The sequence below is a fragment of the Lissotriton vulgaris genome, chromosome 4_1 (assembly GCF_964263255.1).
Source record: "Lissotriton vulgaris chromosome 4_1, aLisVul1.2, whole genome shotgun sequence".
NCBI classification, from domain to species: Eukaryota; Metazoa; Chordata; class Amphibia; order Caudata; family Salamandridae; genus Lissotriton; species Lissotriton vulgaris.
In genome coordinates this window covers 1809724712-1809739212 of record NC_141691.1, presented here as the reverse complement: position 1 = coordinate 1809739212, position 14501 = coordinate 1809724712, and positions in this window count along the sequence as shown.

The window sequence follows — 14501 nt, the reverse complement described above, 5'->3', positions numbered from 1 at the left end:
TTACATTATAAATGATTTGTTGATGGCATCATACTTATTTTAGGAATTGTGGTGTATTCTAAGGTGATTTTACCATGTGAAAAAGCCTTCAGCTGGGATATCATGAATCATGTTTTAAAGAAAACTATTATCTCATGTCTTTCCCACAGTGGTTTGGAAGGGGATCTAAAAGCTAAACTGAAAGCATATTTTCTGTAAATTCACATTATCTTTCTCAGTCATGTGAGAATCAAGTCTGACATTCTCAGTAAAACATGTACATCCAACAAGGACAGAGACTGTCAGTTGATTCCTTTGTGTTCTACTGCAGCTTTCCAGAGTGTTCTAAAGAACAACTAGAGCGCTAACAGTCCTACTTATTACAAAGGTATGGCACACCTGAAGCCATCTTGATTGGAATAAAGTGGTAACTCTTAAAACATTTAATTTAAAAAGGAACTACATGAGGGGGTATATTCTGCCATAGAAAGTATGATTAGTGCTGCAGAAAGAAAATTTAGGGCACATTTTGAGTGACTTCTCAAATCCTCTTCTATTTCATTAAAAAATTCTGACATGCAGTCTCCCAAGATGGCCACCAGAGACAAAAGAGAACAAATGTAGCCCAAATATCAGCCAGATGTAGCCCAAGGATAGCCCAATGACAGAATGTCCCAGAGTGTTCTAAAGAACAACTAGAGCGCTAACAGTCTTACTTATGACAAAAGTATGGCACACCAGAAGCCATCTTGTTTGGAATGAAGTGGTAAGTCTGAAAACATTTAATTTAAAAAGGAACACAATGAGGGTGTTAATTTTGCCATAGAAAGTATGATTAGTGCTATTAGGGCAAATTTTGAGTGACTTCTCAAATCCTCTTCTCTTTCATTAAAAAATGCTGACATGCAGACTGAAACATGCACTTTGAATACCAGCAGCCAACTTCTCTGGTGAGCAGTAGCTTTACTACAGTGATCTAATGAGCAACTAGAGTGCTAACATTCAGAATTTATTTGTATATGTATGTATATATATTTACACATACATATATATATAAATGCATATGCATATATATATGGATATTTATGTGTATATGTGTGCGTGTAGAGAGAGGTAGAGAGGTAGAGGTGTAGAGGTAGAGGTGCAGAGGTAGAGAGGTAGAGGTAGAGAGGTGGAGACTAGTAGAGAGAGGTAGAGAGTGAGCAATAGAGAGTAGAGAGTGAAGTAGAGAGCAGTAGAGAGAGTAGCAGAGAGTGAGTGGTAGAGAGTAGTAGGGTGAATAGTAGAGTGAGTAGTAGAGAGTAGTAGAGAGTGAGTAGTAGAGAGTAGTAGAGAGTAAGTAGTAGAGTGAGTAGTAGAGAGCAGTAGAGTGAGTAGTAGAGAGTAGTAAAGAGTGAGTAGTAGAGAGTAGTAGAGATTGAGTAGTAGTGATGTCACTGACCATGTCATGAATGATGTAATATGTGACATCATCAGCAGTGGATTGCGGGCGTGCGAGTTATAGTGAGTACAACTAACTATAACGGGGGAATTTAAATCGTTTTGTATGAGTAAAATGTCCAGCTAACTATAACTGGTGTGAAACCTATGGTTTTTTCAGTTAATATATATATATATATATATATATATATTACCTACTGGCTATCGCCAGTAGGTATATATAGTTAGGATTAATTCCCTATGGGATTTCTGAAAATTCTATGTCTAATAACTTTGGCGTTTGTGGACGGAATCGGCTGAAATTTTCAGGAAAATGGCACATTTTGTTTCTGAGCAGCCCCTGAAAATTTGGTGGGGTTTCGTCAAGGGGGGGCTGAGAAAAAAGGGGGGTCCCAAAACGCATTTTTTACATTGAGTTTTCCATAGGGCGGTTGGACTCACTTTTAGCTCGAACGGCTGAATGGATTTGCACGAAACTTGGCAAAATTGTAGGGACTGTTAGCCCGATGTGCCTTTGCTAGGTCTCAATATATGTGCTTCAGTGGATTTTGAGAAATTAACGTTTAAATCAAGATATATATCTGTAACAGCGCTCCGGGCAGCGATCCGGTCCGCGTACTTTTCGCTTATCGGAACTTTGCGCGCAGAAAGCTGATTGGCTCTCCGGTGTCTGTCAACATTCTAAACAGTCCGGAGCGGCCGCCATCTTGTCTCTCGGTAGGATCGAGAGAGAAGAAGAGGTGAAAAACGAAAGGGGAATTTAATGAAAGGGGGCAAGGTATCCCCCTCTTGACCCCCTAGGAATGTTGTTGGGGTTATTAAAGGGTCCCGTGGGGAAAAGAAAAAAAAAATGATTTTTCACGGTAGAAGCGCTTCACGGGCCGCGAACAGGGCCGCAAACTGGTAGCGAAACGGGAATTCGCCATTTTGTGCTTCGTTAATTAAATTACTAGGTATAAGGGGGTGCGGGAGACGTATCCTAATCCCCTATGTTTCCTGAGGGTGGCTGAGGAGGCTGATATATGTTGATACATCTCTTCCAGCGGCTGTGCGTGAGCTTTTTTTTTTTTTGCTGCGTGACAGTCCGGAGCGGCCGCCATCTTGTCTCTCGGTAGGATCGAGAGAGAAGAAGAGGTGAAAAACTAAGGGGGAATTTAATGAAAGGGGGCAAGGTATCCCCCTCTTGACCCCCTAGGAATGTTGTTGGGGTTATTAAAGGGTCCCGTGGGGAAAAGAAAAAAAAAATGATTTTTCACGGTAGAAGCGCTTCACGGGCCGCGAACTGGGCCGCAAACTGGTAGCGAAACGGGAATTCGCCATTTTGTGCTTCGTTAATTAAATTACTAGGTATAAGGGGGTGCGGGAGACGTATCCTAATCCCCTATGTTTCCTGAGGGTGGCTGAGGAGGCTGATATATGTTGATACATCTCTTCCAGCGGCTGCGCCATCTTGCCTTTTTTCCAATGCCACAATTTTGTCGTGCACGGCAGCCATTTTAGATGCCAGGCTGGTCCCAGGCTATCACCTACCCCTGCGGATGTAGTTTATGGCCCCAGCTGTAGAGAATTCAGACATGCCAACCCTCCCGATTCAGGCGTGTGACTACTGATTTCAGTGCTAGTCTCCCGCCTCCCGATTTCTGCAAGCAAAAACCCGGGGGCATATTACGAACAACTAGCGATAATTTTTGTCTCTAACTTGTTTAGAGACAAACATTATCGCCGCACATCGGCGATTTTTATCGCAGATAAACCTTGCTATTATCGCAGAAAAGTCAGCGATATTCATGTATTATCGAGCAAATGCTCTTAGCCATGTTATCCACCTCCCATTGGATAACATGGCTAAGAACTGCTCAGGGCAGGTGTTAGATTTTGGAGATATTCGCGCTTAGCGCGAATATCTCCAAAAGTTGGTAATAGAAGATAGCGATGTTAGGGACTGTTTCCAGTCGCTAACATCTTGGCACGCCACTTTGCATGTCATTAGTGATAAGTATCACTGACATGCAAAGCGGGGCCCAAGATGGTCGCTATCTCCTTTTAGCTGTCACTAACTGGTGTTAGCGACAGCTTGGTAATAGGGAGATAATTTTATCTCCGCTTTCATGGCTTTTAAAGCCAAAAAAGCGGAGATAAACCCCCTTGATAATATGCCCCACCATTCCTTGGGGGTTTCAGCTGACAGGGCTTGGTATTGTGTTACATGGTAATTTTTCCAGGAAACGTCAGAGGGTCGATGCAGGGGTTCTGCGGATGTAGTTTATGGCCCCAGCTGTAGAGAATTCAGACATGCCAACCCTCCCGATTCAGGCGTGTGACTACTGATTTCAGTGCTAGTCTCCCGCCTCCCAATTTCTGCAAGCAAAAACCCGGGGGCATATTACGAACAACTAGCGATAATTTTTGTCTCTAACTTGTTTAGAGACAAAAATTATCGCTGCACATCGGCGATTTTTATCGCAGATAAACCTTGCTATTATCGCAGAAAAGTCAGCGATATTCATGTATTATCGAGCAAATGCTCTTAGCCATGTTATCCACCTCCCATTGGATAACATGGCTAAGAACTGCTCAGGGCAGGTGTTAGATTTTGGAGATATTCGCGCTTAGCGCGAATATCTCCAAAAGTTGGTAATAGAAGATAGCGATGTTAGGGACTGTTTCCAGTCGCTAACATCTTGGCACGCCACTTTGCATGTCATTAGTGATAAGTATCACTGACATGCAAAGCGGGGCCCAAGATGGTCGCTATCTCCTTTTAGCTGTCACTAACTGGTGTTAGCGACAGCTTGGTAATAGGGAGATAATTTTATCTCCGCTTTCATGGCTTTTAAAGCCAAAAAAGCGGAGATAAACCCCCTTGATAATATGCCCCACGATTCCTTGGGGGTTTCAGCTGACAAGGCTTGGTATTGTGTTACATGGTAATTTTTCCAGGAAACGTCAGAGGGTCGATGCAGGGGTTCTAGAAGAGGTGATAAACCATTTAAGCCTCATGAACAAGCGCATGGTCTTTTAAAGATTTGTGAAGTACTCGGGGCGGCGGTGTGTGTGTGCCCTCTTTCAGGAGCGGGCGGGGGGGCACTGCCAGCAACTTGCCAGGTCAGGTAGTGTTCAACACGTGCATCACCCTTTCTCTGCCTGCTATTGCGCTCCATGCTTCGGAAAGGTAAGAAAAAGAACGTGCATTTGAGTTTGAAATGTCCGATCCTGCAGCAGCACACTTCCAAAGCCCACACATGACAATAACCCGATTCAAGGCCCCATTCACCCGTTTTAAAAAAAATAGATAACACTCCAACAAAGTAAGATTATAAAACTTTATTAACTTTTAACTATAACGAACGGAACAAAAACTAAAAACATTTAAACATTTTTCAACTCAAAAAGCAACAATGGTTAGAAGCTGTCTTTTGTGCGAATAGTCCCAAGGCAGCACAACGTGCAGAGTTCTGGACGGCACCCAGGTGATGTCGCCTGGGTGCCGCACTGGTTTTGGGATCCTACAATGCAGCACAGAAAAACAGCGTGGGGCGTCCCGGGTGGTGCGGGGGGAGGCCTCGTCAGTAGCGGTCTGTTGTGCGAATAGTCCCAAGGCAGCAGAACGCGTTGAGATGTTGATGGGACTGTGTCCAGTGTCCCATGGCTGACACAACATGTACGACAGGCACCCAGGTGATGTCCAGTAAACTGCCGCACTGGTTTTGGTATCCTACAATGCTGCTCCGAAAATTGGTATGCGGCGGCCTGGGGGGGGGGGGGGGGGGGGGAGGGACGTGGGGGAGGCGGCGTGAACGGGCCTCCCCAGGTGGCGGCCATCTAGCTGAGTTGCGCCCGCTCTTGCGGCTACAGCGTCTCGCTCACCATGTTGTTGAGTTGCTCCCACTCTTGCAGTGCAGCGATAGGCGGCTGCCACATGGCTCTTAAAATGGCGGACGGCTCCTCGGTTTTGGGCCTGGTCCACTGAAATGGCCCTGGGACACCTTGGAACTCGGACGCTTGCCTGCTAGGGCTTGGGCTCCATTCTCGAAAAGCGTCCCCTCAGCCGTGAAGATTCTACAAAAGTCTTGGGGGCCCCCGACTCCCGCAGGCTTCCGGTGGGGAGCGGCTGCCATGATTGCTCGCGGAATGACCACGACGGAGCCACGAGATGGTGGTGCTCTCATGCTGACGCCAGCTTCAGTCTGAATGATCCAGAAACAAGGTGGGGCTTTCATCGTTTGGGAAAAAAAAATGTTCTAAACCAATGAAAAGTGTTATTTTTAGGTCATATGATCAAGACTTCCATCTTTAGGAAACCAAAAGTAAAATGAACCAATGAAAAGTTTTATAAACAAGTCACATGACCTGTTATGCGGCATAGGGCTACAAAAAGCGTAGAAAATCCGTTGGCACGTGAGGCGGCGTCAGTAGCGGACCGATGTGCGAATAGGCCGAAGGCAGCACAACGCGCCGAGATCCGGATGGCACCGAGGTGGTGTCCAGCAAATTGCTGCACTGGTGTGGCCATCCTACAATGCTGCGCCGAAAGACGGCGTGTCCAGCTGAGTTGCGGTCACTGTTGCGGTACAGTGACTCGAACGCGCCGAGATCCGGATGGCACCGAGGTGGTGTCCAGCAAATTGCCGCACTGGTGTGGCCATCCTACAATGCTGCGCCGAAAGACGGCGTGTCCAGCTGAGTTGCGGTCACTGTTGCGGTACAGTGACTCGAACGTGCCGAGATCCGGATGGCACCGAGGTGGTGTCCAGCAAATTGCCGCACTGGTGTGGCCATCCTACAATGCTGCGCCGAAAGACGGCGTGTCCAGCTGAGTTGCGGTCACTCTTGCGGTACAGTGAGTCGAACGCGCCGAGATCTGGATGGCCCCGATGTTGTGTCCAGCAAGTTGCCGCACTGGTGTGGCCATCCTACAATGCTGCGCCGAAAGTCGGCGTGGGGTGCCCCGTTGGCTTATGAGGTGATGCCAGTAGTGGACCGATGTGTGAATAGGTCGGAACCAGCACAAGGCGCCAAGATCCGAATGGCAAGTCCTGGATGTTGAGTGCCTCAGTTGAGAGTTCTGAGCAGTGCTTGTAAGACTGTCTGAAGCTTATTTGCACCTGCTGCAGCTTCACTATTGCCCTGGTGTGGCCAAAGGTCGCACATGACATAGGCGGCCGGCTCCCGAGGTCCGGCGGAACTTTTTTCCTTTTCCTTTCTGCTTCTTTTCCTACAATCCGTTTCATCTGAAGACACGACCAGGTCCCTGAATGTGTGCAGGGGGACGCTATTGATTGAATGAAAATGGCGGCTTGACACAAAGCTGACTCAAGCGTTACTGTTGATGCTATACAGACAAAAATTGGTTTTCAGTTTGTACATTCTTCAGGTTTTTTTTTTCCATCCAAGTCTGATTGAGAGTTTGTAGAAAAATGGCTTCAGATTTTCCACATACTACTCTTCAACATTCTTCCTAAATGTAACAATGTGAAACTCACTAGGAGAACGGCTGTTTCTGTTTCCTTTCAAAATGCTGCCAACAATATTTTCTGAATGGAAGACACCATCTTGTAGCATAAAGGGCCGAAAGGGGTTCTGGTCTGGCCGATGGTTGGTGGAGACATTTTGACTATATCTTGGACCTGCCCGGCCTCGCCCAAAATGGCGCCGGTATAAATGGGACTCGTAACTCCTTGCCCGCAAATGTATATCTAGAAAATGTTATTGTAAGTGGCCCTGTCGTATTTTAATTACAAAATGTACGTCCACCGATTCCGCAACTGTTAGACACCTTTGTTCTTGCAACCTAATGGCCCGCTCGTTACGTTCTTCTACAGTGTAAATGTCTCCTCATCATATACGATTTCAGTTTGCTCCGTGGCCGGCCCACGTGGTTATAGGCCCGTATTTGTATACTGACATTTTCACAATAAAGGTTTTTAAAACAAAACACGGTAGTAGTATTTACATTGGTAAAGTTTTTACTTTTACTCACTGTTTTCGAATCAGTAAAAGGCAAGTGAAATAAAGCAGTCCAATTACATGACCGATAAAAGGTATAATATGTAGGAACGCAGTAAAGATAAATGGTCAAGGGCAGTTGTGTTTTTCATGTCTGCAACATAAAGTGATCGATAAGAATCTGATAATCAGGCGTATCGGCGACTAAGACAGCAGGCCGAATCTCTTTTACTCAACGGCTCCGTCATGGAAGGAAGAAACGCCCTTTTTCTCGAAAAAGAAATATATTTTACTTGCAAGACAGTTGTAAGTTTTCCGGGAAAGTACATTAGCCTGGAATATTATAACATATGTTTGAAAAAAAAATATTGTTCGAAAACAATAAAAAGCGTAATTTTTAGGTCATATGATCAAGCTTTTCATCATTAAATTAACAAAAGTAAAATGAACCAATGAAAAGTTTTATCAACAAGTCACATGACCTGTTATGCTTACGTTACGCGCTGCGCGCCGCGCCTCGGATCACTTCCGGGTGCGCTAACGCGGCGTGTCATATAACGCATTACGCGACAACGTAGGTCAAGAATATAGTCAAAATGTCTCCACCAACCAGCGTTCGGAACACAACCCCTTTCAGCAGTCCAAAAAGTTCTGTTAAATGACAACAGAGGGGACAGGCAACAAGAACCATCAGTCAAAGAGGGGAGGGCAAGTTCTTCTCTTCCGGGTCATGTTGGGGCGCTACCGGAACTGATCGAATTTGTAGTCTACAGTGTTTCTGGATGTTTCAGACTAAAGCTGGCGTCAGCATGAGACCAGTACCATCTCGTAGCTCCGTCGTGGCCATTCCACGAGCAATCATGGCAGCCGCTCCCCACCAGAAGCCTGCGGGAGTCGGAGGCCCCCAAGACTTTTGTAGAATCTTCACGGCTGAGGGGACGCTTTTCGAGAATGGGACCCAAGCCCTATCAGGGAAGCGTCCGAGTTCAAAGGTGTCCCAGGGCCATTTTAGTGGACCAGGCCCAAAACCGAAGAGCCGGCCGCCATTTTGAGAGTCCTGTGGCAGCCGCCTATCGCTGCACCGCAAGAGCGGGAGCAACACAACTACATGATGAGCGAGACGCTGTAGTCGCAAGAGCGGGCGGTAAACAGCTGAATGACGGAAGAGGCACAGTGTAGCAAAAGCGGGCGGAATGGCAACTGAAACGGTAAAGGGGCGCCCCACTACAGCGTGTCTTCAGGTCAAACGGATTGTGGGACAAGGTTCAGAATTGAAGAGTCATCAAAAGGCAAAAAGTTCCGCCGGACCCCGGGAGCCGGCCGCCTATGTCGGGGGCGATCTCAGGCTACACCAGTGCTATAAGACTTGGGGAGGGTGTCGGAGCCAAGCGTCTTCTCCGAGTCCATGGCCATCACACCGCCCCTCAGGGGCCTCCGTCAAGCTGTTTAGGAAGGTAACATATCACATTGTTTTCTAATGCAGTCAGGTCCACAAACGACACTCACTTACTTTGAGAATAGTGAAGCTGCAGTAGGTGGAAATAAGCTTCAGACAGTGTTACAAGCACTGCTCAGAACTCTTAACTATGGCACCCAACATCCAGAACTTATGCCATTTGAGAATGGCAGTGACATCGAAGCAACTCAGGGACCAAAACCATTAACGTACTTTCACGTATGAAAATTTTACTTGGGGAGGGGGCAGGAGCGAAGCGCCCCCTCCCAGTCAGCGCCACCACACCGTATGTTGAAAATTTGAAGCCATCGTTCTACAAAGTCAACCAAACTTGGATTGAAAAATCTAGAAAAATGTACAAACTGCAAACCAGTTTTGGTCTGCATAGCATCAGTAGCAACGCTTGAGTCAGCTTTGTGTCAAGCCGCCATTTTGATTCAACAAAGCACAGGCATTGAAAAAGGCTCAAACTCAGAACTCTGAACTATGGCACCCAACATCCAGGAGGTTGCCATCCGGATCTTGGAGCCTTGTGCTGCTTTCGACCTATTCACACATCGGTCCACTACTGACATCATCTTATAAACCAACGTTATGTAAATAGTTTTTTAATAAAATGTTTTACCCTGTTTCTTTGCTGGTGTGTTGTCTATATTTTTAATATTTGCATAGGGTTTGTCGTTATTTTGTGCGGGATGGGTGATGGAGCCGAGCTGTCTTGCAGCCCTCATGGTGTGGAGCTCAGTTCATCTCACTATTTTCGTATTTCTCATGAAGGGTTGTTCCTAATATTTCTATTTTAGCGAGGTCAAAAAGAGATCCAATTAGTGGCCTACTGATTTTGCTCGATTACTTTTATTTTTTACACGATTTTTCACTATCTGCAAAGACTAAACAGAGTATTGCGACTTTGTGCTTGTTTGTAAATAGAGAATGATCCAAAGAGAACCAATTCTAAAACAGTAAATGCTTGGACAACAATCAATCAAATGGAGAGACAAGCAGGCACGACGGATTACAACGGGGGTAAAGGCCTGCGTTAACTACCCTTCAGTATCTGCAAAGAGAGAGTACTACTAAGACAAAAGAGGGGAGGGGGGAGGGTGCAGCGTTCAAAGCACATCAGCGTGCATAAATACGAAAATGTTTTTATCTATCACGTACTTGACATTTTAAAGCTTTTCATATTTGCTATTAAAAAACCAATGAAATTCACAGAAAAAACCATAGGTTATAGTGGATATATAGTTAGGAATTTGCATTTACAAAACCTTGAAAATTCAATGAAAAAACCATTGGTTTTAGGCCATATATAGTTAGGGATTTTCATTTACAAAACCTTATTTTACTCGCATAAAACCATTGAAATTCCATATATAGTTATAAGCGCTAACTATATATCGCGCACCCGCAATCCACTGCTGATGATGTCACATATTACATCATTCATGACATGGTTAGTGACATCACTGATGACATCACTGATGACATCTCAAATGACATCACTGATGACATCACTGAAAACATCTCATTTGACATGACTGATAACATCACTGATGATATCATTCATGTGATAATACGATGAACCTCTTCAGACTCTAATATAACCTTAGATACAATCAGTGTAAACAGACACTCACAGACTGTCACTCATCCATGGAGTTACTCACACACCTAGTCAGTCATGCAAAGAATCAATCACACCTCCATTTCCTCAACTATACAGTTATACAAAATTTACTTATTCAAACATATACTAACACATATTTACTCTATTATACAATCCCTGATACAAGTTCACAATGATCCATACAGCCACTCACACATTCACTGGCTCTTATGCACAGTTATTTATATATGTCAACTCTCACATGTACTGTGTTTTACATATGTACTTACTTTGACATGTAGCACTGAGATATCCATTCACTCACCAATGCACTCATGCACACAGTCAACCGCCCATACAGCTGTTTCCACATGCACTTTTGAAACCATACATCTAGTGAATCAACTGCTCACACATCTATGCACAGAGTCATACACCTCCCAGCCACCTACACACACACTCAGTATCCCATACAAATACTTGGGCAACCAATCAATAACCCATATAGTTACTCATATAGCTACTTATCAACACATGCAACAGTTTACAGAACAACAGACATAATGATGCACAAATTAAGACAGTTTAGTCACTAACCCATGCACTCAGTGAGACACATTTAATCACTCACTCATACAGTCAGTCATGCACCTACTAAATCCTTCATCCAGACACTTATACATCCACTCATTCTTCAATATGTAAGACATATTTTAACTTTACAGAAACATACAGTCACTGGATGTTGTCATCAGTGATGGCATCAGTGATGTCATTTGAGATGTCATCAGTGATGTCACTAACCATGTCATGAATGATGTAATATGTGGCATCATCAGCAGTGGATTGCGGGTGCGCGATATATAGTTAGCGCTTATAACTATATATGGAATTTCAATGGTTTTATGCGAGTAAAATAAGGTTTTGTAAATGCAAATCCCTAACTATATATGGCCTAAAACCAATGGTTTTTTCATTGAATTTTCAAGGTTTTGTAAATGCAAATTCCTAACTATATATCCACTATAACCTATGGTTTTTTCTGTGAATATATATATATATATATATATATATATATATATATATATGTATGTATGTATGTATGTATGTATGTATGTATGTATGTATATATATATATATATATATATATATATATATATATATATATATATATATATATATATATATATATATAATATATATATATATATATATATATATATACATTACCTACTGGCGGTCGCCAGTAGGTATATATAGTTAGGATTTTTTCTCTATGGGATTTTTGAAAATTCTATGTCTAATAACTTTGGCGTTTGTGGACGGAATTGGCTGAAATTTTCAGGAAAATGGAACATTTTGTTTCTGAGCAGCCCCTGACAATTTGGGGGGGTTTCATCAAGGGGGGCCGAGAAAAAAGGGGGGTCCCAAAACGCTTTTTCCCATGTTAATTTCCATAGGGCGGTTGGCCTCACTTTTAGCTCGAACGGCTGAATGGATTTGCATGAAACTTGGTAAAATTGTAGGGACTGTTAGCCCGATGTGCCTTTGCTAGGTCTCAATATATGTGCTACAGTGGATTTTGAGTAATTTAGGTTCAAAAAAAGATATATATCTGGGCGGAGCCTAACCACACATCTGATCTGATTGGCTGTCAGCACTTCATCCAAGAAGTGTTGGCAGCCATCTTGGGACCAATATACATGATAGCACCTCATTAAAAAGCATTTTAGTTAATAGAGGGTTTTAGGACTTTAGTTACATTATAAATCATTTGTTGATGGTACCATACTCGTTTTAGGAATTGTGGTGGGTTCTAAGGTGATTTTACCATGTGAAAAAACTTTCTGCTGTGATATCATGAATATTGTTTGAAAGAAAACTAATATCTCATGATTTTCCCATAGTGGTTTGGAAGGGGATCTATAAGCTAAACTGAAAGCATATTTTCTGTAAATTCACATTATCTTTCTCAGTCATGTGAAAATGAAGTCTGACATTCTCAGTAAAACATGTACATCCAACAAGGACAGAGACTGTCAGTTGATTCCTTTGTGTTCTACTGCAGCCTCCTAGAGTGTTCTAAAGAACAACTAGAGCGCTAACAGTCCTACTTATTACAAAGGTATGGCACACCTGAAGCCATCTTGATTGGAATAAAGTGGTAACTCTTAAAACATTTAATTTAAAAAGAAACAACATGAGGGGGTATATTTTGCCATAGAAAGTATGATTAGTGCTGCAGAATGAAAAATTAGGGCACATTTTGAGTGACTTCTCAAATCCTTTTCTATTTCATTAAAACATTCTGACATGCAGTCTCCCAAAATGGCCACCAGAGACAAAAGAGCCCAAATGTAGCCCAAATATCACCCAGATGTAGCCCAAGTATAGCCCAATGACAGAATGTCCCAGAGTGTTCTAAAGAACAACTAGAGCGCTAACAGTCCTACTTATTACAAAGGTATGGCACACCTGAAGCCATCTTGATTGGAATAAAGTGGTAACTCTTAAAACATTTAATTTAAAAAGAAACAACATGAGGGGGTATATTTTGCCATAGAAAGTATGATTAGTGCTGCAGAATGAAAAATTAGGGCACATTTTGAGTGACTTCTCAAATCCTTTTCTATTTCATTAAAACATTCTGACATGCAGTCTCCCAAAATGGTCACCAGAGATAAAAGAGCCCAAATGTAGCCCAAATATCACCCAGATGTAGCCCAAGTATAGCCCAATGACAGAATGTCCCAGAGTGTTCTAAAGAACAACTAGAGCGCTAACAGTCCTACTTATTACAAAGGTATGGCACACCTGAAGCCATCTTGATTGGAATAAAGTGGTAACTCTTAAAACATTTAATTTAAAAAGGAACAAAATGAGGGGGTATATTTTGCCATATGAATTATGATTAGTGCTGCAGAAAGAAAAATTAGGGCACATTTTGAGTGACTTCTCAAACCCTCTTCAATTTCATTAAACAATTCTGACATACAGTCTCCCAAGATGGCCACCAGAGACAAAAGAGCCTAAATGTAGCCCAAATATCACCCAGATGTACCCCAAGTATAGCCCAATGACAGAATGTCCCAGACTGTTCTAAAGAACAACTAGAGCGCTAACAGTCTTACTTATGACAAAAGTATGGCACACCAGAAGCCATCTTGATTGGAATGAAGTGGTAAGTCTGAAAACACTCAATTTAAAAAGGAACAACATGAAGGGGTTAATGTTGCCATAGAAAGTATGATTAGTGCTTCAGAAAGAAAAATTAGGGATCATTTTGAGTGACTTCTCAAATCCTCTTCTATTTCATTAAAAAAATTCTGACATGCAGACTGAAACATGCACTTTGAATACCAGCAGCAGACGTCCCTGGTGAGCCGTAGCTTTACTATAGTGATCTAATGTGCAACTAGAGTGCTGACATTCAGAATTTATGGCAAATGTGTGACACATCTGAATGCCTTCTTGATGGAACCAAAGTAAACAAGCATTGAAAATGCAATAGATCTCGCCCTCGTTTAAGTTAAAGCCATTCTGTTTGTAATGAGGTGGCTTTTTAGCTTTGCTTTTATTAGTGTTTTTCAAACTTTCATGTAAATAACATGCATATGTATGCATATATGTATATGTATACATGCATTTATGTTTGTATTTATATAGATATACAGATGATATATGTTTATATATGTATGTATATATATATATTCACTGAAAAAATCATAGGCTATAGACCATATATAGTTAGGAATTAGAATTTACAAAACCTTGAAAATTCACTGAAAAAACCATAGGTTATAGACCATATATAGTTAGGAATTAGCATTTACAAAACCTTGAAAATTCACTGAAAAAAAAATAGGTTATAGACCATATATAGTTAGGAATTCGCATTTACAAAACCTTATTTTACTCACACAAAACCATTGAAATTCCATATATAGTTAGTTGCACTAACTATATATCGCGCACCCGCAATCCACTGCTGATGATGTCACATATTACATCATTCATGACATGGTCAGTGACATCATTGATGACATCACTGATGACATCTCAAATGACATC